This window comes from Spermophilus citellus, assembly GCF_964194105.1.
Source record: "Spermophilus citellus genome assembly, chromosome: 7".
Lineage (NCBI taxonomy): Eukaryota > Metazoa > Chordata > Mammalia > Rodentia > Sciuridae > Spermophilus > Spermophilus citellus.
The window spans coordinates 127,177,480-127,201,771 of record NC_138188.1 but is presented as its reverse complement, the minus strand read 5'-3'; the positions used below and the strand labels follow the sequence as shown (position 1 = coordinate 127,201,771).

The 24,292-nt window shown below is 35.2% G+C and overlaps 1 long non-coding RNA gene across 1 annotated transcript; it reads right to left on the bottom strand.

Annotated features, from left to right (window-relative positions):
* Positions 1-12,225: 12,225 nt before the first annotated feature.
* On the bottom strand, positions 12,226-24,285 carry LOC308652611. The gene is made up of 5 exons (XR_014022838.1): positions 24,232-24,285; positions 15,143-15,208; positions 14,214-14,293; positions 12,855-12,999; positions 12,226-12,745 (listed from the first exon to the last, which is right to left on the bottom strand). It is a non-coding gene; the product is annotated as an uncharacterized lncRNA (long non-coding RNA).
* Positions 24,286-24,292: the final 7 nt, after the last annotated feature.

Sequence of the window (24,292 nt, the reverse complement as noted above, 5' to 3'; positions counted from 1 at the left end):
TCAGAGGTTTAATCCATGGTCAGCCTACCATTGCTCTGGGCCTACAGTGAGACAGAACATCATGGCAGACGAGCATGGCAGAGGAAAAGCCACTCAGCCCATGGCAGTGATGAAGCAGAGGGAGAATGGAGAAGGAGCCACAGAAATAATGGATCTTTCCAGGGCACATCCCCTGTGACCCACCTCCCCAGCCATGTTCTACCCGCCTATAGTTACCAACCAGTTAGTCCATTTAAACTAGAATGGATGATTAGATTACATCTCTCATGATCTCATGATTTCACCTCTGAATATTCCTGCATTAATAGGAACTTTTGGGTCTTGCTTCCTGCCCAGAGCAATGGAATATATTGAACATGGACTGATCCTCTGAAACTATGAGCCAAAATAAACTTTTCTTCCTCTGAGTAGATCTTGTCAGACTTAAATCCAATGTGAGCAGTTGAAAAATGAGCTGGAGAGGCAGACAGAAGGGCGTTAAAATGAACTTACATCTTATCAAGAGTAAAGAGACTTTGAGAAAGAAATGATAAAGAAGAAATAACAAAGGAAAGGGACTTTTTGGAATCAATGATACTTAGGGATGTAAATTGTTATATACAATGTAGAAGAAACTTCCGTTTTAATATCATTGAGGATCCCATGGACTGCCATTATTTTTTTTAATTGTTGATGGACCTTTATTTTATTAATTTATGTGTATGTGGTGATGAGAATCAAACCCAGTGCCTCACACATGCCTCACACAAGTGCTCTTCCACTGAGCCACAACCCCAGCCCTGAGCCACAACCCCAGCCCTTGGCTGCCATTCTTGGATGGACTTAAAAACCTTTATAAGTAATCAAATTTATTATAATTTTAAAAAATTAGAGTTTATTAAAACTGTTCTATTTTTCTGTGTATTTCTCAGTAGAATTTATTCTCTGAACTTTCCAGATAAAATAATCAATTTGTTTCTAGAAAAATAAAAAGTAGGAGCTTTGGGGAGACACCTTATATTCAAACTGTAACAAGGTGTTAACCTGGCAGGATTCCAGTGAGTGCTATTTTCCTGACTTGCAAACAATGCCCATCTTCCGGGTTCACTGACCTCTTCTTTGTGAGAAAGATTTTCTGGTGTGTCATAATGATATCCACCTCATTATAAGGGCCTGGTGACCTCATCTACTGTCTGTAAAAATTCCTCTCACAATGGGAGCTAGGATTTCATCATATGAATTTTGATGGAAGCAGAGGGACATACAAACATTTAGTACCTAATAACCACTCAATTTCTAGCTTAGAAATCTCATGTTGGTTAAGTAAAATTTCTGGAACTATAAGAGAAATAACTGTCAGTTTTTTTTTAGTATGTCATTCATATCTTCATTGTGTGTTCGAATTAGATAAGCATTATGAACACTTCTTGATATGTTTATTGGCACAGTTAATTTTAAATTATGCTGGGTCTTAAAATTATCTGTTTGGGTTTTTCATATGTAAATATAATAAAGAGGAAAAATTAAAGGTACAAATTTATTTATTTAAAAACATAAAGGATTCATAAACTATGTAAAATATAATTTTTATGATTTACCATAAAACTAATTGATGATATTATAGTTGGGGTTCCTTTGGGGCTTGAGGAAGGGATAGGCCTATGGGGGATCTAGAGGTTAGGTCTGAGGAGTCCCTCACAGTAAGAAGTGACTGACAGCAATTCAGAGAGGTCTTTTCATAATAAAATTTTATACACTTTGAAATTCATCAAATTGAGTGCTTAGGGTCTGTGAACTTTTCTTTATATATTTTACACTATAAGAAAAATGTTTGAAACCTTGTTCTCACACAGAGACAAGTTTCTGCTTTTGTAGTGTAAAAGAGAATCTTGATCTTCAAGCAAGTCAAAGTCTGAAGAGTCAGACCTGCAAACAGATTGCACAACACAATGTGATTAGAGGTGAAAGATGTATATGAGCAGAATTCTTTACAAAAACAGACAAGGAAGTAATCAACTGTGCCTGGGAAAAGGAGGGAATATTTTATGATAAGCAGCATTTGAACTGGGTCAGGAAGGGTGGCAAATGTTCTTATTACTCTATATTGGTCATCATAAAGTAAATTAGCTTTGAAGGAAATAGAACTTACCTGATTGCAATATATATTCATTTTAAGGTAGTTCTGTATTTATTGGTTGAAAAAAATGTGAACCAGATACAACTATATAATAAAGGCCTTCCTTTTATACAGTTTTATACAGAACTTTATCTAACGTATTATTAATATACCTGGATATGTGTTTATGCTCCAACTTCAGGTGCTTCCCTCATTGATATGTTTTTTTTTTTTCAATTTTCTTTAAAGTAAGTGACAATAAGGCAGAGGGCAAGAAGAATGCAGAAGAGATAAAATAATAAAATGTCATATAAATGCCAATGGACATCATTATCAAATTACTACTATGTAAATTCTTAAACATGGTCTTAGTAATAAAGTGATATGAAACCATGAATTTTTTTTTCTGAAAAATGACTGCCAATTATCAATAACTAACTATGAACACAAAAACTAACCCTTGAGGGAAAGACTAATGGTGAGGTGTGCATAGAGCTAAGATTTAAACTTGAGGAAACTCAGGCCTCTACAACCAGGATAGCAGCTGTATCACCATTAACCAGAACTAGGGGACAAAGGGGCAACCCTGTGGACTAGTAGAGAGCTTCAGAGCATGGTGAAAAAAAAGGAACAATTTTAAGGAAAAAAAAAAGATAGGTGTGGGAGTGTGTGTGTGTGTGTGTGTGTGTGTGTTTATGTATGTTATTTGTGGAATGATATTCTTGAGAATCGATTTTCTATCAAAAAGTACTCACTAGGGGTAAAATCTCAAATTGGTCAAAACCCCTATTTATCAGGCATAATTTTTATTGGGGAATATTTCTTTCCTCCTCTTTGGCAAAATTCTTTCAAGATGGACCACTTGCCCAGGCATAATACCATATAACTGTAATCCTAGCAACTGGGGAGGTGGAGGCCGGAGGATTGCAAGTCCCCGGCCAGCCTGGGCAACTTAAGGAGACCCTATCTCAAAATAAAAATTAAAAAAGGCTAAGGATGTGGCTCAGTGGTAGAGTGCCCCTGGGTTCAATCCCCAGTTACTACAAGAAATAAAGAGAGGAAAAAAAAATAAATAAAAACAAAGATGGAACACTCAATTCTCAGGAGTGCCCCTGAAAACCTCAACTCTGAAATTTTAGTATTCTCTCAACTACCTATATTCCCTATTTCACAATCTCTGACTGCATGAGAGTTTCTCCTTGACCTCAACTAGAAATTCAGTAATGAACTCTACCCTGTTTAGCAGCTCTGTGCTGACTTTACAGTAATGGTATTTTCACACTTTCCTCCTGAATTCTCTTCCTTTCTCATCTTTCTACTACACCCTCATGGCTGCCAATCTTACTGGGGTGAGGTGGTATCTTAGGGTGGTTTTGATTTGCATTTCCTTGACTGCTAGAGATGGTGAGCATTTTTTCATGTACTTGTTGATTGATTGTGTGTCCTCCTCTGTGAAGTGTTTGTTCATGTCCTTGGCCCATTTGTTGATTGGGTTGTTTGTTTTCTTATTGTCTAATTTTTTGAGTTCTTTGTATACTCTGGATATTAGGGCTCTATCTGAAGTGTGAGGAGTAAAAATTTGTTCCCATGATGTGGGCTCCCTATTTACCTCTCTTATTGTTTCTCTTGCTGAGAAAAAAACTTTTCAGTTTAAGAAAGTCCCATTTGTTGATTCTTGTTATTAACTCTTGTGCTATGGGTGTCCTGTTAAGGAATTTTGAGCCCGTCCCCACAATCTGTAGATCGGAGCCAACTTTTTCTTCTATCAGAAGGAGAGTCTCTGATTTGATATCTAGCTCCTTTATCCACTTTGAGTTGACTTTTGTGCATGGCGAGAGAAAGGGATTCAGTTTCATTTTGTTGCATATGGATTTCCAGTTTTCCCAACACCATTTGTTGAAGATGCTATCCTTTCTCCATTGCATGTTTTTAGCTCCTTTATCAAATATAAGATAGTTGTAGCTTTGTGGATTAGTCTCTGTGTCCTCTATTCTGTACCATTGGTCCACCCGCCTGTTCTGGTACCAGTACCATGCTGTTTTTGTCACTATTGCTCTGTAATATAGTTTGAAATCTGGTATCGCTATACCACCTGATTCACACTTCCTGCTTAGAATTGTTTTTGCTATTCTGGGTCTTTTATTTTTCCATATGAATTTCATGATTGCTTTATCTATTTATACAAGAAATGCCATTGGGATTTTGATTGGCATTGCATTGAACCTATAGAGAACTTTTGGTAATATCGCCATTTTGATGATGTTAGTTCTGCCTATCCATGAACAAGGTATATTTTTCCATCTTCTAAGATCCTCTTCTATTTCTTTCTTTAGGGTTCTGTAGTTTTCATTGTATAGGTCTTTCACCTCTTTTGTTAGGTTGATTCCCAAGTATTTTATTTTTTTTGAGGATATTGTGAATGGAGTGTTTTTCCTCATTTCCATTTCAGAAGTTTTGTCGCTGATATACAGAAATGCCTTTGATTTATGTGTGTTGATTTTATATCCTGCCACTTACAATCACTATTTATGGATCAATACAAGCCCTGTCTTCAATCTTCTTTTATTATCAGTGTCTCACATACTGGGGAAGATGAATCACATTACAATGTCCCTCTGTGTTCACACAAAGCTATGGCCTCTCCTTTGAAGTGTACCCTTGATATTATAATTAACTTCTTTTGTGATTGTTTAAAACATTGGTTCCAAATCTTTACTATACTCTTCAAATCCTTAACCATATACCACAATATTATCAAAGATGCACGTTAATCAAAAATTGCATTGCTTCTCTAACAGGCTCAGTTTCCTATATACACTGCCACACATCTTTCCTCCTTTTCACTATCTCTGAGATGAGATTTCTCTTATTTTCAGAAAGTAAACCTTTCACCCATGAGCTGGAAATTCAATTCTCTTTCTTTCTCTGCGATCTCACTCCAATAATTATCAATTCTATCTTTTTCTTTTTAAAACTCTATTTTACTAATCTAATTAAAATAATTCAAGTCTTCTGCAACCTGTAAACAACTGCCCTCCCCATCCTAAGGACAACAGCACCAAACATCATCTTAGCATTACCACCTGCTCCAGGGACTGATTCAGTTCCCTTCCTTTCTTTTTATATCTGTGGTCACAGTTCTTAAAATAATACATCATATTTACTTTTTTTCATATCCTGAATTTTCAATTACTCCTGTCAGGGGCATATAGTAGAAACCTGGCTTGAGCACTTATAGAAGATATAGAAAGTGATGTGTCCTTAGACAGGTGACATAAGTTTGTCTAATTTCCTACTCTTTAAAATGTAGATACTGGGGCTGGGGATGTGGCTCAAGCAGTAGCGTGCTCGCCTGGCATGTGTGCGGCCTGGATTCGATCCTCAGCACCATATACCAACAAAGATGTTGTGTCCGCCAAGAACTAAAAAATAAATATTAAAAAATTCTCTCTCTCTCTCTCTCTCTCTCTCTCTCTCTCTCTCTCTAAAGAAATAAAATAAAATGTAGATACCTATTGTGCAGGCTCAGTAGTGGAATTAAATGGCATAATATTACAAAATACCTGATGCAATTCCTGACATAGTGTAAATATTATCTACCATTTACACAGTGTAAATATTATCTAAATATTATTTCCCATTATTCTTAGTTCATCACATTTCTGTTCTTATCTTTTTCCTTTTGTTTTTCTTCACACTGCTATAATCCCCCTTCTGCTCACAACTTTGCCCCCCATAGCATAGAATCACTCTTGCTAAAGTTACCAATGACTTTCTAATTGTCAAATCCTATAAACTACATATAAAATTTTTGTCTGATTTTATATTAATATTTGATGCTGTTAAATTTGCTTTTTAAAACATCCAGTTCTTCTGGATCTTCTATTTATTCCTTAATTCTCTCCTTTGTTGACTCCTTGTTCTTAGTGAGCTCTTAAGTGCTGAGTCTCATCATGGCTCCATCCTGGATGTCTTGTCTTTACTTTCTCGTATGTCCCTTAAGACAGTTAATGACTCTAGCTCTGCATCTTCCCTAAGCTTTAAACTATTTTCAATTGTGTATTAGAGAGCTTCACATAGGTGTCTCATATACTTATGAAGCAAAATGTGTCTTCAGTGGAACTCATTTGTATTTGCCCCAAATTATCTTCCTCCTACAAACTTTATCTTAATTTTGTCAATATACTGTTCTTTAGTTCTAATACTGTTCTCTATCTAACTGTTCTAACATTTCTACTGTTCTTCAATCTAAATGTTCTTCAGTCTATCATAACTCAGTTGAAATATTCAATTCATGGGCTGAGGCTATAGCTGAGTTAGTAGCTTGCTTGCCTCGCATGCACAAGGCCCTGGGTTCAATCACCACCACCACCACAACACACACACACACAAAAAAAAAAAAATTAAAAAAAAATATTCAATTAATCCTTTATCTGGTGCACTTTCAATTCAGTTTGCACAAAATTATCTTCTCAAAAATCAAAACTTGGCATACTTAATGCTATTGAGCCATATGTACACTTACAAAGATAAACTGCATGTTCTCATACTTTACCAACATAAAATAAGTAAGTAAATATTACAACAACTGCGTCATCATTGCAAACCAAATCTTACAAATCTGGTTCCAGCTTACCCTCACTGCTAATGTGATTCTGTTTCCCTAACCCTCACACTTTTGTTGAATATTCCATGACACTTTATCACTACTCTGCATGTTATTCCTTTGTCCAAAGTACACTATTTTCAGTCGGATGAACCATTTCCTGATCTAGTCCTAATCTCTCCTGTCAAGTCTTCTTAGAACCCTCCCACACAGAGCCTGTGAATTCCCTATAGATGTTCAATAATAGCATTTCACACACACCTTTACTACACTGCTTAGCATCTTATAATTATTTATTTCTATTTTTCTCCCCAACTAGACTATGAGTACTTTAAGCACACATTTGTCTTCATTAACTTTGTAATTCCAGTTTTTAGTAGAATTCTTAGAACAAGTTTTCTATGTATTACAAGATACACAAATGGAAACATAAGTGAGCTTGAATAGAAAGATAAGTGGCAAATAGCATAAAATCCCTATTACAGTACTTAATTTAATCTAAGATATCTTCAATTCTCAGAAGGATTATTATGGCCTACTGAAAAGGAAAAACAAATCTGGCAATTAAGTTATGACATAATACTTTCCTAAAATTTACATTAAAAATATTTATGCTTACTGGAAAAAAACCCTTAAATTTGGTTGTACCAAAGTTTTTAAAGTATTATTTTATGAATGCATATTAGATAAATTTAAGCAGACTTTATCACTTGTGCAGATTATATGACTTTTGTAAGCATCTATTTTAGTGTTTATGGAATTCTTACAACATATTCCCATTTTAGAATTTTAATCTTTTGAATCACTAATCAATGACTCTATTTCTACCCATTATTTTCCTCTGTGTTTCTATGTGCTACTGATACCCAGTTATTTCTTATGACTTCCTTATTTTCTTCTATATTTTATTTCTTCTAACAAACTTTAATTTCAGATTTCTTTTATTTATTCACAGGAAAGTTGCAAAGAATTTACAAGCATTTTCTATACACCCTTTACCCAATTTTAGTTTTGGACTCTGAGTATAAAACTGAGTCTCTTTTGTAGACTTTGAAACTTGATTCTCCATCAATCTTATCAGTCTGTATCAAGAATTCATTTTCTTTCAACAACACAGATGCATGCCCTTCCTTGATGATTGAAAATTATGAGTTTGCATTTGTCCACTTACACTGAGAGTAACAACAACAGCTATATTTGGGGGTTGGCTTACTTTTAAACAGTTGATGCATGTCCACTAACTAAAAAAAAAAAAAAGTGAAATATTGACCCTTAAGAAGGGATGCTCATTGTGTATTTCAGATAACAGCTAGTTCAGCAGCTCAGCCATTATCTATTTATATTTATGCATGTGTACATGTATGCATGCATGTGTGCACACTCATTTGCATGCACACAACAAACAGAGTAGCATCTTGGGGCACATACTCTTCAGAAGCATTTTGATGTTAAAAATTCAACACAAGACATATTTGGGGCCATGGCAGTATTGCCATTCTTCATTCATGTTCATGATCTTTATCTTTTCAGTGTGTTTAATCTTGACAGGAAAATTATGAAGTCTGTCAAACAGCCCCAAGTTTAGAATCTTATCTTATTTGGATAAACTTATATTTGTTGTTTTCTTCAATTTAATCACTTGTTGCTAAAGGAAGAAATGCTACCATTCAATTAGCTGGAACATTCTGACAAATGGCTGTCAAATCTTTAAAGATAAACCTGTTCTATAATTAAAGTAGTCACTCCAGCCTTCTCCTTTCATTGAAAGTTCATTAACTTAATCTTAGACATATTAATATGCTTGCCTATAGTTTCATCTCTTGGTACATAGCCAATCTAATAACACATATTCTAGTAATTTGAATATTTTATATGTGTGGATCTCATTAAAACTTTGGTTATTCTTTGCAAGAAATTGTGAAATTGTATTCATTTCTCCCTCCTATCGTAAGTATTTGCTTCATTAATATCAAATTCATGCCCCACTTCTCCGTTTTCATGGTATTCTGAGTACAGAATAACTTATTGTTGTAATCTCTTTGATGCCATTTTTAGCAATGCACATAATTCAAATGAAGTGACTATAAGAAGAGACATGATAAAGTTCACATTAAGATTTAGGCAGACGTGATTGTAAGTTATCATCAGGTGTAAAAATGTCTTTAAAAATGTAACTTATAAACAAGAAAATATCGTTGATTCCTAGAGAATTAAGCACAACTGCCATTCTAACACTTCTCTATTTTTTGACTCACCATTCTACCCATTTACTTCTTTCTCAATGGGGAACTTTAGTTCCTATATTGCTTAGAAAACTAATGTATTACAGGTTAGTTATTAAGCATCCACCTGTATATTTTTTCACAAAGATCATCCATTGTGAGTGGATTATTTCACCTTGCTTACATCTCTGAGGCAAATATATTCCTTTTTCTTTCCAAGGATAAAATTCCTTTTTTTTTTTTTTTGTTGTTGTTGTTTTGTTTTGTTGCCTGAAAAATTTGTGTACACAGATAAGCACCCTAGGTGGCTATGATGTAGGTAAGCTTCAGATCAGTTTGATAAATAATGGTGCTCCCATCTTTCATCACTGTGTTTCTACTGAAAGCTTTAATGTTGCTATAAATATACCCATGGGAGAATATACATTTCCTGTTCTATTTTTTCACTCCTTTAGGGTAATAAATATTAATAGAACAATATTTGTCTCTTAGATGTTGCGCTCAAAAGATGCTCTACACTGTTCCAAACTAAGGACAGGATGAAACCTCAAATTCGTAGTATTTGTTGCCTTGACTACAAGATAAACTAATGAATCTTGGTCCTTTGAGGGTGAGGAGATGTGAAGAAGGACAAAAAAGAAAAGCAATGAGTGGTAAAAGTTAAGGTGTTCCAGGGTACCCTTCAAATCGGCTAGGGCCTGGACTCGAGGAAATGCTAGACAAAATCTATGTTTCTTATCTCTCTTTATAAGCCATGCATGTTTGGACCCAGTAAATAAAAGAGGATTCCCAGGTCTATATATACTACCAGAAGTCATGAGGCATGATGGAGAGGTTATACTTCAAGGGTCTTGGAAACAATCCACTTCCCTTCATTTCAATCTCAGATTCTGAAGTGCAGTGTATACTTCCTTCCTCCATTTCCTTTCTCAGCCTCACTTGCTCTTTAGCTCAATGTGTTTTGACCCTATGCCCCTACACAAATGAAACTGCATTTCTGAATGTCACAAATGATAATCACAAGATACAATGGCCTTTTTTTCTACTTCATCCCCTGTGTATGATTTTAACAGGTTTGACTACCCATCCTTGAAATTCTCTTTCCTTCTGACTTTCCTAACACTAAATAAGCTTAAACTGCTTGTTTTTGTTGTTTTTAAGAAGTTCAAATTTCACAAATGGAAGATGCTAAGGGAAGTTGGTAAAAGAAAGTGGTTATGTTGGTAGTGAAATCCTCCCCTAAAGTTATTCAAAGGAAGGAATTTTCAAAACACATAATGTTCCAACTCTGCGATTCCAAACTCTGATTTTCTTCATGAAGGGTAAGAGGTTAAGACAAAAAAGTGTTTGGCAATATATGGTAGAGAATGCTCTTTCAAGCATAAAATGAAGAAAGTGAGTTTGTCATCTTTTGCCTATATGAGAAAGGATTGCTACCCCTTAGTAATATGCCTTTGGAACTCACCAATGTGGGGTGATTTCTTGATTCATAGTAATTTTCTCCTTATCTGGGAGTGGCATATTAATAAGGAAAAGTGGGTACTTAATGGCCATATCGACTCTGAACTTTCTACTCTAAACCTGAATACCCAAAAGGTAGATATCTTACCCAAGTTGGGCATATAGATTTGGTATCCTTGGAATTTTAAATTTAAAAGGAAGAGATACAAAGGTTTTGTTACTCATTTTACCAGTGTAATGTTAATAAAAGTCAATACCAGGAGATAAAGAGGGGTTATGAGAGTTCCTTTTAGTTGCCACATTCTTTCCTTTATACATCTTTTATTAAAGATATCACTCCACATATTAAGTATTGCATAAACTTACCACAAAACCCCACAATTAGCTGATCCTTTAAGAGGTGTCAAAAGAGTTGGGCAGGCATGGTGGAGCATTCCTGTAATCGCAGCTACTGGGAGGTTGAGGCAGGAGGATTGCATGTTTGAGACAAGCCTGGGCAATTTAGGCAGATCCTATCTGGGAAAAAAAAAAAGTGCAAAGGCTAGCTGAAGATGCAGCTCAGTGGTAGAGTTCCCCTGGGTTCAATCACCAGCACTGAGGTGGGGGGACGGAGATACCAAAAGACACTGTAGTGTTAGAACCTATTTTTCTCCTTTGTTGTTCCTCACAGATTGAGGAATGTGGATAAAACAAAATCACCTGAAAATTGAGGTAAGTAAATAGTCTAAGAAAACGTCTTTTTTTTTTTTTCAGGTTAAATGTGAGTCTCATAGTTTCATTAGAGTGTCAACCCATTTGTTTTATTATCTCTTGACCATTTGTTTCCTTATTGTATTGGCTTTGAGAATATTTATATGTTCAGAGTTACTTTTTATTGTGTATTGTTTACAACACACCTGTGACTTAGCAAAGTATGATTATTCATACAGTACAGATGGTGAGACTAACGTATAATGCCATCTAAAAGCTAAATAGCAGAGTTGGAACCAGAATTTATGGTTCCCCAAACCTCATGTAGAGCAGTATTTTCTGATATCCCTACCCTGTCTTTAACATTCATGAACAAAAGACTGTATAACTGCAATCTCACACCAAAATACAAAGCTAGGATTTTAGAATGGGTTTGGGTCTTTCTCTTTAGTGGAAATATATAGTGTTTTAAAATAAAAGTAATGTTTACAACCCAGTACTCAGAGATCAAATCTTGTAAAGATGTTTCAGGTTTCCAAGCCTGGCCTCAGACATAATGTCATTCATTTCTTTGTCATATATTTTGTTTAAAATCTGGAATTTTCTTTCTCTAAAGGGAGTGTCAGAGATTTTTTTTTTTTTTTTTTTTTGGTACCAGGGATTGAAGAGGGTAGGAGCACTTAACCAATGATCTACATTCCCAGCCCATTTATTAATTAATTTATTTTTAATTTTTTTGCTTTTGTTTTGAGACAGGGTCTTGCTAAGTTGCTTAGTCTGGCTTTGAACTTGTGATTCTCTTATCTCAGCCTCCTCAATCTCTGAGATTACAGGCATGAGACACCATGCCCAACCAGAAACATAATTTTTAGCTGATTTGAGAATGTATTGTCCTCTGTGTTATATGTAAGTTTAATCCCTTACTTGGTTGAATTCTGGTTTAGGGCATGTTTATTAAAACAAACAACAATCTCTAGAAGAAGAAAACGTTTTCCTGAAAATAGTATGGAGCTAAGCATTTACCCTATGCATCAGGTTTGAAAATCTGTCAGCTTAGTCATGTAGTTAGAATCACATATTATGCCAAGAAACACATGGGAATTTAAATTAAATTTATTCTAAGATTGGTAAAGAAAAGTAGAACAGAAAGAGAAAAATCATTTGGACTGATACATTCTTATTCCACATTTATTAAACAGCTATACATCACTATTGACAAAAAGTTTTCCCCCTTAAAACATAAGTACAGAAAAAAAAATGTTGTAATCCAGTGTGAATTTATCCATTCCCCTTCTTCCAGCACCAATTTTGGAGTAACTGGATAAATTGAAACACAGGATTATATCACAATTGACATTCCAAATGCAAAAGTAAAAATAAATCTTTGCTCAATTTATTATCAATAGAATATGTAAAATAAAGATATCCTAAAAGGGTTTCAAAGTTTAGTTTAACATCGCATCCTTTAGATTTTTTTCTGTCAGTTAATGAAGCGCAAGGACTAACCTAATTCATGTGATCCCCATCTGTCATTGCCGCAGTAGTGATGAAGCCAAAAATGAAATTCCATTCTTCATTCAATTCCTGTGGCTGGATATTAGTCAGGTAATCAAGCACAACTCCCAGGCACTTGTGTTTTCAGATGAGGAAACTAAGGTCAAGTGACTTGCCCTGGGTCACACAGCAAGACATCATGAGAGAAAGGAACAGAACTAGTAACCTTGGACTTTCTCAGATGTTACCAAGACCACTGAACCATACCATCTTCCCAGGTAATTACCTCTTTGATTTTGAGTGGGTCACATTTTTATTTTCTTTTGCTTTTTCTTTTCAAGCACAATCCTTATTCTTTATTTCTTCTTTATCTTCTTCTTTTAAGCAGGCATGCAGAAATGCTCTCTCCACTTAGTGTTTCTGGTAATTATCTTCAAGGAAACCAGAATACAAATTTAAATTACTTATTAACATGCTGATTAGAAATTTCTCTCAAAGACTCAAAAGGCAGGAAGGGACCCCCAGAGATCATCTGATCCAGCCCCTGACTTCAGGCATGTTTCACCTAAACAGTTTCAGGCAGATGGAAAACTATATTTATGACCCCCCAGGAGAGACTCTTCAACCTCCCTTGGTAACACAACCCTGGGCTTAGATCTGCTTTTCTACATAATGGATTAGGTGCACAATGTAGAAAAAGAATACATACTTCCTTGTAATGTCAGGTATTATTAAAATGATTGAGATTAATCATATTATGTGTTGTATTTATATAATTTCTTATCTGTCCAACATTTTTCTTCTATGTTGGAAAAGTCTTCCTATTTATTAATCTTTCTTTTGACATAAAACCTGTTGTAATTTATTATTCACTTAAAAACCATATTCTGGAGGATACCAGAATTTTAAGTGAGTTCAAGTGTCTGCCATTTTATTTATGCTTTTTTTTTTTTTTGGCAATGCAGGATGTGTCCAATAGAAATATTATTACCTTCTCTTAATCCCTATCCTGATACCCCAACCAGGATACCCTCAGATGATATTTGAGGGAACTGTGAGAATTAAGAACAGTTTCTCCTGGGTTAGACGTGAAAAGATGATCTGGGCAAATGTATACACTATGACTTGCTCTTGGGACTTGCCTTTTTAATTTCCTTAGAATATTGTGCATATGAATTTAAATATCTGATATTCATAGTTGAAATCCCATTTCTGTTTAATTCTCTTTAGGGAATGATCCCATATTTGCCCAGTTATGTTTCAGACATAAAATAATAATTTTTGTCTTCATTAAAATCAGAATATATTTATAAAAATATCCATTGCTGCTCTTTTAAATCTCCACATTGAATGGCAGAAAATACATGCTGGTAAAACAATCCTTAGTTCAAATGTGCCCAGTGGAATAAGAAGTAGTCTTCTGGAAGGGCTGGCTTCCGATATGAAACTAGCTTTAATGAGCTACATGAATTAAACTTTGGGCACTGAAGGTGGAGGGAACATCCTGTCATTTCTTCATATGCTAAAATGATGTCAGAATTTATCAAAGCCCACACATTTCTGAGAGACTGCCTCTTAGATCTCATCTTCTCTTCCTCATTTCCTATATATTTATTAAGAAAGGTCTGCTGGTACAGTAACATACCTGTAATCTCAGCTACTCAGGAGGCTGAGGCAGGATGATCTCAAGTTTGAAGTCAGTTTCCTCAGGAGTTTAGTGAGCCCCTGTCTCAAAATAAAAAAATAAAAAGGTCTAGGGGTATATTTCAGTGACAGAGTGCCCCTGCCCCTGGGCTCAATTTCGAGTACTGCAAAAAAGTTATAGTCCAATACAAGCATTAGCTTGAGAGGTTGAGAGCCAGGTTACCTGAGATCCTATTTGTAAACTTTCTACTGACCAACTCTGAGGTTTGCTAATTCTTTTTTATAGGTCCCATCTTATTTATTTATAAAATGAAGAGCTTATAAGAGAGGATCTCTGGAATCCCTTTAATGTCTAAAACTGTAGCATGAGTTAGTAAAAAAATGACTAAATGAATGACTGACTATAATTATTGAGATTTTAGTCTAGTTCTGCATATTTTATTTTTCTTACAATAAAAATTGTGTGATATTTCTCGAATATACATTTTAAATGTATTTTAATTAAAAGCTAAATGTTACTTGGATTTTTTTTATTTAAGATAACACTAATCATAGGATCTTTGTAAATTAGATCTCTGTGAAGAATAAAAGAAAAAAGTAATGAGTTATTTAAGCATTTGCAATATGTTGATTTTTAAATATTATGAACTCAGCTCACATCCAAAATTAAATGTCAATTAAAGAAAACTTTTATTAAACACAAATGCACTGGATCCATAAGAATTTGAAATAAAGCATCAAACTAAGTCTGTTCCAATGAAAAATTTCATGTTAGGATTTATCCAAATGTGTTTTAATCTCTTTCCTAGAAATCTTCTAGGATGGAACTGAGAATACATTGAGTTCCTCTGCCAAATATAAGCCAGTTAGATTAATCTTTTGAACACCTTTAACCAGGGTGCATAGAGTAGCATAGAATAGCATATTTACGTCAGAGGGTCAAAGGTGCACTTCATAACTACACTGGAATGTGTTAGGTGACACCAGGAAAGTCATCTAGAAAAGAAACAACATAAAGAATGTTATTCAGGGAAAATGAATTTATACTTTATTTAAAAACTTAGTATTGTCTATGGTAGATGGAATGATGTCCCTCAAATATGTCCACATCCTAATCTCCAGACCTTGTGAATATACATCTCATGGCAAGGGGAAAGAAAGGTTACAAATTAAATAAAGTTTGTTAATAATATAACAGTAAAATAAGGAGCTTCTCTTGGAATATCTCAGTAGGCCCAATGTCATCACACAAGAGCCCTTAAATGTGGAAGAAGGGCAGAAGAGTCAGAGTCAGAGAGAGAGTGATCTGAAGATGTTACGTTGCTAGTTTTAAGATGGAGGAAGGGGCAAGGAGTCAAATAATGTTTGCAGCCCCTGGATGTTAGAGAAGGCAAGAAACAGATCAGCCCCCAAACTTACAAAAGAAACACAGCTTTCATGAAAGCTTGACAGTCACTTGGTGAAACCCATTTTGTACTTCTGGCCACCATAACTGTAAAATAGCATACTTTGGGTTCTTTAATTCACTAAGTTTACGGTAATTTAGTACAGCAGTCATAAAAATTAATAGAATATCTTTTTGAGAGGAAACCAGGGGAATATATTCAAGAGATACCCTTATTTATCAATATCCTGTTTCACATAAACTCAAAATTGTACTTGAGACTCTCCACATCTCCAAATGCAGCAGCTATTGTCAAAAATGATATTTTAACTCAAAATTCTGTTCTGACATGACAATTCAACTTGTTATTCTAAACTACAGATTTAGTCTTACTAATGTTAGTTAATTTGCTTGTATCCTCATCCAAAATAGATTCTTCTTAATTTGATAGAAATCCTTTCTGAATACTTCTTTAGAGCTCTTTTTATCATGCATAGAATATAGAATAGTCTATAACTAAAATTGATTATTATACACAAGGACCTTATTTTTTTATTTTTAATTTTTTTACTTTTTCACAAGTACCTTTTAAAGGTTGGTCTTAGTAGAGAGGAACCCACAGTGGGCATAAATGGATACTATCAACAAGATTCCAATGAATTGAGTGCTCAGGTTTTTGTTTCTAAGCAATGAACTTAAAACTTTAAAACATAAAAGTAGTATTCAAATTTTAATTTTTAGTACTTGTTCTGAAAATAATGCTGTGTACCCTAAAATTGTAATCATAACAAATAAAGTAGAAGTAAGGATAAGCAATTTTCATATTAAACTATGAAAATATGATATAGTATGTGCCCAGTATCTAAACATCACAAACGTTCAGATATTACTTATTATTACTATTGTGTCTATCAGTAAATTCAGGTTTCCGAGCTTTATTTTATTTTAATCAGGCTTACACATTTAGGATATACTTCTATTTCTTTTTATCAAAAATATCTAAAATTATTTTCAAACTGTTCCAATATTTCATCTGATATTAGGAGTCTGAGTTGTGAAGTATTTCCTTACATATAAAAGAAACAAAATTAAGAGAAGACATTTTAAAAATGATATATTTCTAAATAAAATATATTTATTATAGAGCAATCATTTGAAAGTTTTCCAAACAAAATGTGCACCCACAAATTCAACTAATTTCATAATTTTGTTAGTGACTCCAAGTTATACATCCATATATCACATGTTGTCATTTAATTCCTGATTTTCCTCCAGTAACTTTACTAGATTTTTAGCCTCTTTGGAATAGAGTCCAAGGCTTGTTTACTTTTGATTCCTCAGATTGTCTAACTAGCACCACACATTTCATACATTGGGTTTAATCTAAGGATTTGTTACATGACTGAATAGAACAATGAAAAGAAGGCTTAAGTGTAGCTTGAAATGGTCACATTATTAAAGGTCACATTATTTGTATAGAAAATGTAATGCCTTTGCTTTAGGAAATGATTCATACTCGCTAATTTGCCAAAATCTAACATTCTGAGCCCTTTCTAATTCCTACTCATTTAAAATATAAAATGTGATAGCTATTACAATTTTATTTTATTGAAGAATCGAACCCATTACCCCCATATTTAGGTTCATTTCTATTTTGTATTATAGTAGTTCTGCACTTTAGAGTCCTTATTGAATTGAAGAGCAAATATATACATATGCTGTGTTGTGCCAGGGGGCACAAATTCTGTTTTGATTTAGTCATGTGCAACTTGTATTAACACTGAGAGGAATTCAGGGCAAAGTTTAGTTTATGTTTTCAAGAAGGATCATATTGCTACATATAGCAAATAACACATGAAGTCCTTTAGACTATAAAACCAATGATGTGCAGCCATACACATTTAGGATACTCATTTAGCCTTTCATTGACTAAGTGTCTCAATAGTCTGACTCATTCTTTATGGCAAATATTTTTAAAAGCAAAATGTGAAAAAGAGAGAAAAGAAATAATTTTCTAGGATTGTTAAAGCATGAATATAGATATGGGAAAAAATCCAAATGTTAAGACTCACATACTGAAACATGGAAATGTTGTACATATTAGTTGGCTTAAAATGTATAAAAAATTATAGAAGTGCTTATGATTATCTCATTTGAGCGTTGTCCTTAGGTCAGGTAGAATAGTGCTGTCTACTCGCTCTGAATTTGGAGAAGCTGACAGAATGGTGCCTGTGTGGAGGTGCTGAGCTGCTGAGAAGGGTTGGGGGCAGGAAAGGAAGGTACACAGGACTAGCTTTTAGTTAGCCTTTCCCTGAAACTATTCCTCTGTGAGTAAGTACTAGATATAGCAATCCTAGACAGGACCATACTCTTGACTGGCTTGTCCCCTCAACACATGTTACCTACCTAGACATTGATTGTCACAATGACCTTGACAAAGAGCCTACTTTGTTGGCCATGAAGTATGAAAGACTTAGGGAGTCTGTCCTGAAGATTACAAACTTATTGGTGGGCAGACATCAATGTACTGATTGTCATGTTCTGATCCTGCAAAAATAAATAAACATAAAAAGAAAGAAAGGGAAGTAGGAGAGAGGGAAAGAAGGAATGAAAAAGTGGGACTGTTTTTATGTACTTTGGCTCTAGCTCCTCACCAACTATATAACTTAAAGAAACTTTCATTTTGCTCTTGATCCTTATTTCTTATTGTGATCTGAATGTTTTTCTTACCCTAAATTTGCATGTTAAAATGTAATTTGTAGTATCTGTGGAAGCCCTGGTGACCTATTCATCTCCCAAAAGCTGTACCCTTGTGGATAGGATTAGTACCCTTACAAAAGCAGCCTGAGAGCTTGTTTGCTGCTCCAGACCTGTGACAGAGTACATGGAACAGCCATCCATGAGGAACAGGCCTTCATGGACACTGAGGGCCCCCTGAACTTGAACTTCACAGAATTATAACAATAAATGTTTTTTCTAAATTGCCCAGTCTAAGTATTTTCCACTATAGTCTGAATGGACTAAGACACTTTTAGAAAGGAAAGACTACGACTTCTTCCATGCTTCTATAAAAAATATCTAAATGCTAGATAAGTTAATGTGTCAATCTTAATTTTTGTTTTTGAATAATGACAATTTATACTGTAGCATCATTGAATATATTAGGGGGAAAATGGTATAAGGTAGTTAGTAAAATAGTAAAACAGTTTTCGGTATGTTCAAATTTGAGCCTTAAGTGAAACTGGAAACAAAACAAAACAAACAAAAAAAGCATTGTACACAAAATTAAATCCTTATCTAGAGCTATAACAGAACTATTTATTGATTTTGAAAACAGCTCTCTAGACCTGTGCTGTTCATGGAGATATATAATATTGATAATGTTGGCTTTTCTTCAGATATGTGAGACTCGAAATCATGTCAAGTTAATATGAATGTACTGAGTTACGTTTGTCCTTTTGTAATTAAAAATCTTGAACCATAGGTAAATTTAAAATGCTATTGCATTGAGTTGCTACTAAATGTATTTATATTACAGTAGGAAAATTACTAACGGGTCTATAAGGGCTCTGAATCATGAGGTTTAAAGCTGGAATTCAGGAGAAAGGTCACAAACTGACATGCCATGAAGCTTTTAAATAATAAATGCCAAAGTTAGACACATAATCCTAGAACAAGTAAAATTTTACAAAAATAATATGTTCAAGGACAATAAAAACAGGAATTTTTTTAAGTTCATGAGAAGAAATAGGCTAATTTGGAGAGAGATATCTAAAAGAATGCAGATAACTAGGATCAGAATCAGAAAGATGATTCTTTCTCTACTCGAGGAGTGACTTTCAGAAAGAAGAGATTACTCTTGAGAAAATATAAAAGGTAAGAATGTGGGAACAATAATGGGGACAACTAATACCTTTTTAGTTTTTATTATGTGCTATGGTCTGAATTTCTCCTCCACAGTTCAGATGTTGAAACTTTGCTATCAATGTGATAATATTAAAAGGTGGGTACTGCTGGGCACAGTGGCAGAATCCCAGCTACTGGGCAATCTGAGGCAGTTGGATTGTAATTTACCCGCCAGTGTGGGCAATTTAGGGAGACCTTATCTAAAAATAAAACAAAACAAAACAAAGCACAAAGGGGTGGGGATTTGGCTTACTAGGCAAGCACTCCTGGGTTCAATTCCCAGTGAGGGGGGAGGGTTAGGAGGTGATTAAGTCAGGAGGGCAGAGTCTATGTGCATGGGATTAGTGCCTTGTAAGAGAGGTTTGAGAGAGCTGCTTCTCTGTCCCACCTTCTGTCCCTAATGGCATGTGAAGACACAGCATTCTTCCCTTCTTAAGGACACAGCAAGAAGCGGCCAGCTTGGAGGCAAAGAACAACTCTTAAATATGTTAGTGCTTTGATCTTAGACTTCCCACTTTCTACAACTATGAGACTAAAATATCTATTGCTTATTGAATTACTTAGTCTGTAGAATTTTGTAGTAGTAGCAGAGATGGACTGAGATGTGTCTAATACTTCTCCTGAGTGTTTTACATGAATTCATTTATTTGCTGGGCATGGTGGCGCATGTTTGTAATCCCAGCTATGTGGGAGGCTGAGGCAGAAAAATCTCAAGTTTGAGACTAACTTAAGCAACATGGCAAGACCCTGTCTCAAAAAAAAAAAAAAAAAAAAAAAAAAAGTTGGAGGGCTGGGTATACAGTTCAGTGGTAGAGCAACCCTGGGTTCAGTCCACAGGACCACATGTTATTAACTCATTTAGTCCTTGCAATAGCTATATGAAGGTGCTATATGAAGCTGTCTGAACATGTTTTCCTTATCACAAATGTGTTCAAATGAATGTGGAGGGTTTCAGTGACATACCCCAGATCTAACAGCTACAAAGCTGCAGAACCTGTTGTAGACCCAGCAGTCTCTGTCCACAATCAGCATTCACCATGATGCAGCCTGCCTTCCAGAGCCAGAAGAGCAGAAGATTACATCCAAAAAGAATGAGAAATGGCAAGTATCTGGTTTTCAAAGAGGGGGAAACTATGTGATGGAGTACCCTAGGAAACAAATTTAAGTAGGGGATTGAATTGTGTTTTAATGCATGGGAAAAAGTCTTGAGCATGTGGATGAATCATGTTTCTCCAAGAAAGAATTAATGCCAAACTCAACTAATTTTTAACTTTATGGCTGCTGTAACTCATAAAACATGAATATAGCATTGTCATTTTACACCTTTATATCAGCACATTGTTTCTGTATTATTAAAGATTATAAAAATCTTCAAAATGGTCTTAAAGGTGAAGGTTTTAATTACAAAATATTATTTTATATGAATGGATTCATAGATAGCTACTGTGCCTCAAAGGTGTTCATAAGTGAATCAGTACAAAGATGAATGGGTGTTTCTAGATGATGCAAGAAAAACTCTGTAGTTGGAATAAAATTATCCATTAATCAAGTATAAGATGGGTAGGACTGAGTAGGAATTTTATTTAAAAAAGTGCTAAAGGTTTTTACTAGAGTAAAAGTTTGATGTGAGTCAAAGAAACTATTGTCAAAACTGCTAATGCAATTGGTGTGCTATCAGAAACACAGTGTATAGAACAAGAGAGGTAATAGATCACATTATCCTGACGTCACATCTAAACAATATGTTTTATCTGGCTGACAGTATAATGAAGGAATATAATCAGAAGGGCAAAATCTAGATAGTGAAAATCTGGACATCTAATGAACATATAACATAAGTTTATCCAATAAGATAGGTGGGTGTGTGCACATGAGTGTTTCAGATATAAGTATTGAGACTATTTTGATCTTTTTTGCCAAACAATAACATGATGTCATTCTAAGCAGAACACTCTGCCTGTTATGTTTAAAAAGAACAGAGGTGGTAAGGATGGAAGCAGAAAAACATGAGTGGTAAAGTTGCAGAACAGAGATGAAGGCTGAGTTGGGGTGATTTGAAATGGTGGGTTGCTATATCATTTGGTTCCACCATATTTTTATAGGTAAAGCCAAGATTTAGTAGTATTATCATAGGGTTTCAAACACCACAAGCCAAGGTATTTCGCCTAAGTTATATTTTATTTACTATATAATTTCATATTTTTTTAAAGAGAGAGAGAGAATTTTTTAACATTTTTTAGTTTTCGGTGGACACAACATCTTTTTATTTTATTTTTATGTGGTGCCGAGGATCGAACCCAGCGCCCCGCGCATGCCAGGCAAGCGCGCTACCACTTGAGCCACATCTCCAGCCCCATAATTTCAGATTTTAAAGGTATCTTATTAATATTCTAATCAAGGATTTGATTCTTTAAAGAAATCCTGTCTACAATAACATAGTCCTTGAACACTTCAGTGACAAGAAACTCACTACCTTATACAGCATTCATTTCATTTTTGAATAGCTCATTTTCAGAAGTCTTTTCTTATACTGAGTCAAAGCCTGCCTCTTTGTGATGGACAATTGAGAAAAGATAAGATAAAAAAATGTTAGGGAGGGAGGTAAAAGCCAAGGGGAGAAGATGGTATTTGTTTCTTCACTGGTATATCCCCAACATACAGAATAGTATGTTTCATTAGGTATGTAAAAAATACTTCTCACTGAGCAATTTAGAAAATGAGCATCAGGTCATAAAGATATGACCACAGGACATTAATTCATTGATTCTTAATGAGATAAAAATTAAAATGTTTTCTCTATCCTCTATACATGTCTTGCTGATTCAGCAAATTTATACATGACAATGGGGACTTTAAATAAATGAAGAACAGTATTGTATTCTGGTTTACAACTTCTTGGGTACCAAATTTCAACTTTATTTAAATGTATCTTGCCCTTCATATAAGGGATGATATACAAAATATGTACGGGTACAGACTGGGCACCAATTAATCAGAATGGATGCCAGCCAGTCTGTTCCAATCTATGGGAGAATCAAGCTATTAAAGTGCTGAGTTTAAATAGTACATATTTCTGTTTTATCTTTATTGTAATGAACAAGCCCTGCCTTTAGCTCCTGCTGTGCAGTTTTGGAGGGTCTTCCATATGGTTGCTGCTAAGTACTTTGGCATTTTCCCAACTGTTACAATTGGGTCAGTGGGGGGGATTGTGTAGGAGTAATAAAACAAGGGTGACTACAGCAGGGAGAAGTACGATTTCTACACACATAACAGCTTATTGCTTCTCATGCCTTCAAGCACAGCTCTGTGCTGTTCATTACAATGGGACGCCACGGCAATCTGCCTTTTTACTATAGAGCTTACTCCAGGAAAGGCCAGGCAATGGGTGTAGACCATCACATCAGGTACATTTTCCCCTAATTTTTCCTTACTTTCTCTTCCAAGAACACCTAAATAACTTGAGGAGGAACAAGACAATTATACTTCACATATTACATCATTTTATGAAAGTCTTCTTGAGCATATTTGTGACTAGTACCAGAAAGTGATTATCATTGGCCATGAGGGCTTTGATATTTTACAAAGAGAAAAGAAATGAGAAGGCAACTGATGCTCCCAAATGGTTAACAATTCTTGAGACACGATTCATAAATCCCAAAATGAGTGATAATATTAATATTGTGATTGGAGTAAATTCCAAACAAGAAGTCATATATACTTAAAAAAAAAACAACAACAACAACACTGCTATGGTTACTATTATTTCGGCGCTGGGGATTGAACCCCACGCCTTGCACATGATAAACAAGCTTTCTACCAGTCAGCAATACCCCAAGCTAGAGCTATTATTTTTCTCCTGTGGAAGACAGTGTTGCTAAGCAGTAAATTGGGAGGAAAATAAGTTCAAAGCAAAATTAAGATTCCAAACAGTGAAATAATACATTAAAAAGAGATATGAAATACAAGATTGTATATTCCATATTTATACTTATACATGCAAGTATTCTTTAAGTATTATACTTTTCCTTTAAATGATATGGAGATTTTTTTTTTATACCAAAGACCAACATACAGCTGTATAGCATTCTCATAGGTCCACTGAAGAGTCATGAATTTCTCCTGAATAATCACAAGAAATAAAGATAAAGAGATGTAGATATTTAAACCCGTATAGAAATATCTGTGTATTTTGATGTAGGTTTCCAGGCAAAAGCACTAAACAGAAAGTGGTGCATAAAGAAACTTGCTTCTCATGCCTTCCTTCCCCGCGCCATTCCCCAATCCTGGACACCATCGGAGACCCACACCAGGTCACCGGAGACCGGGGTCAAGGGCGACATGTGAAAGCTTTGGGTCCTCCAGTAGGAAGAGATCCCTGAGCGAGATACTGCAGGAAAGGGCGTGAACTCGAAAGGCAACCGCGGAGCGCTGAACTCAGCATTCCCACCAGCCCTCTTACTTTTTTCTTTCTTTCTTCTTCTTCTTTTTTTTTTTTTTTTTTTTTTGGTAAGAAAAAAAATTAATACTGGCAGCAACAGGACAGTTACAAATCAAGAGTGGGCCCAAGCGGTTCCGGGACGACCAGCACTTTCCCTAGGACCCTGGAGACCCCATACTCCAGCCTCCCCGAAGCAGGACGGAAAGCGCTAAACAAGGCTTCCTTCTGTCCGCAGTCAGCAGGGACACCCGCTGGAGCCCCAGCCGCGCCCGCCAGCTCCCGACGCCGTACCGGGCCAGCGTGGTATCCCCCAGCCACGACCCCGCAGCGCCCAGGAACTGGCAGCCGTTGA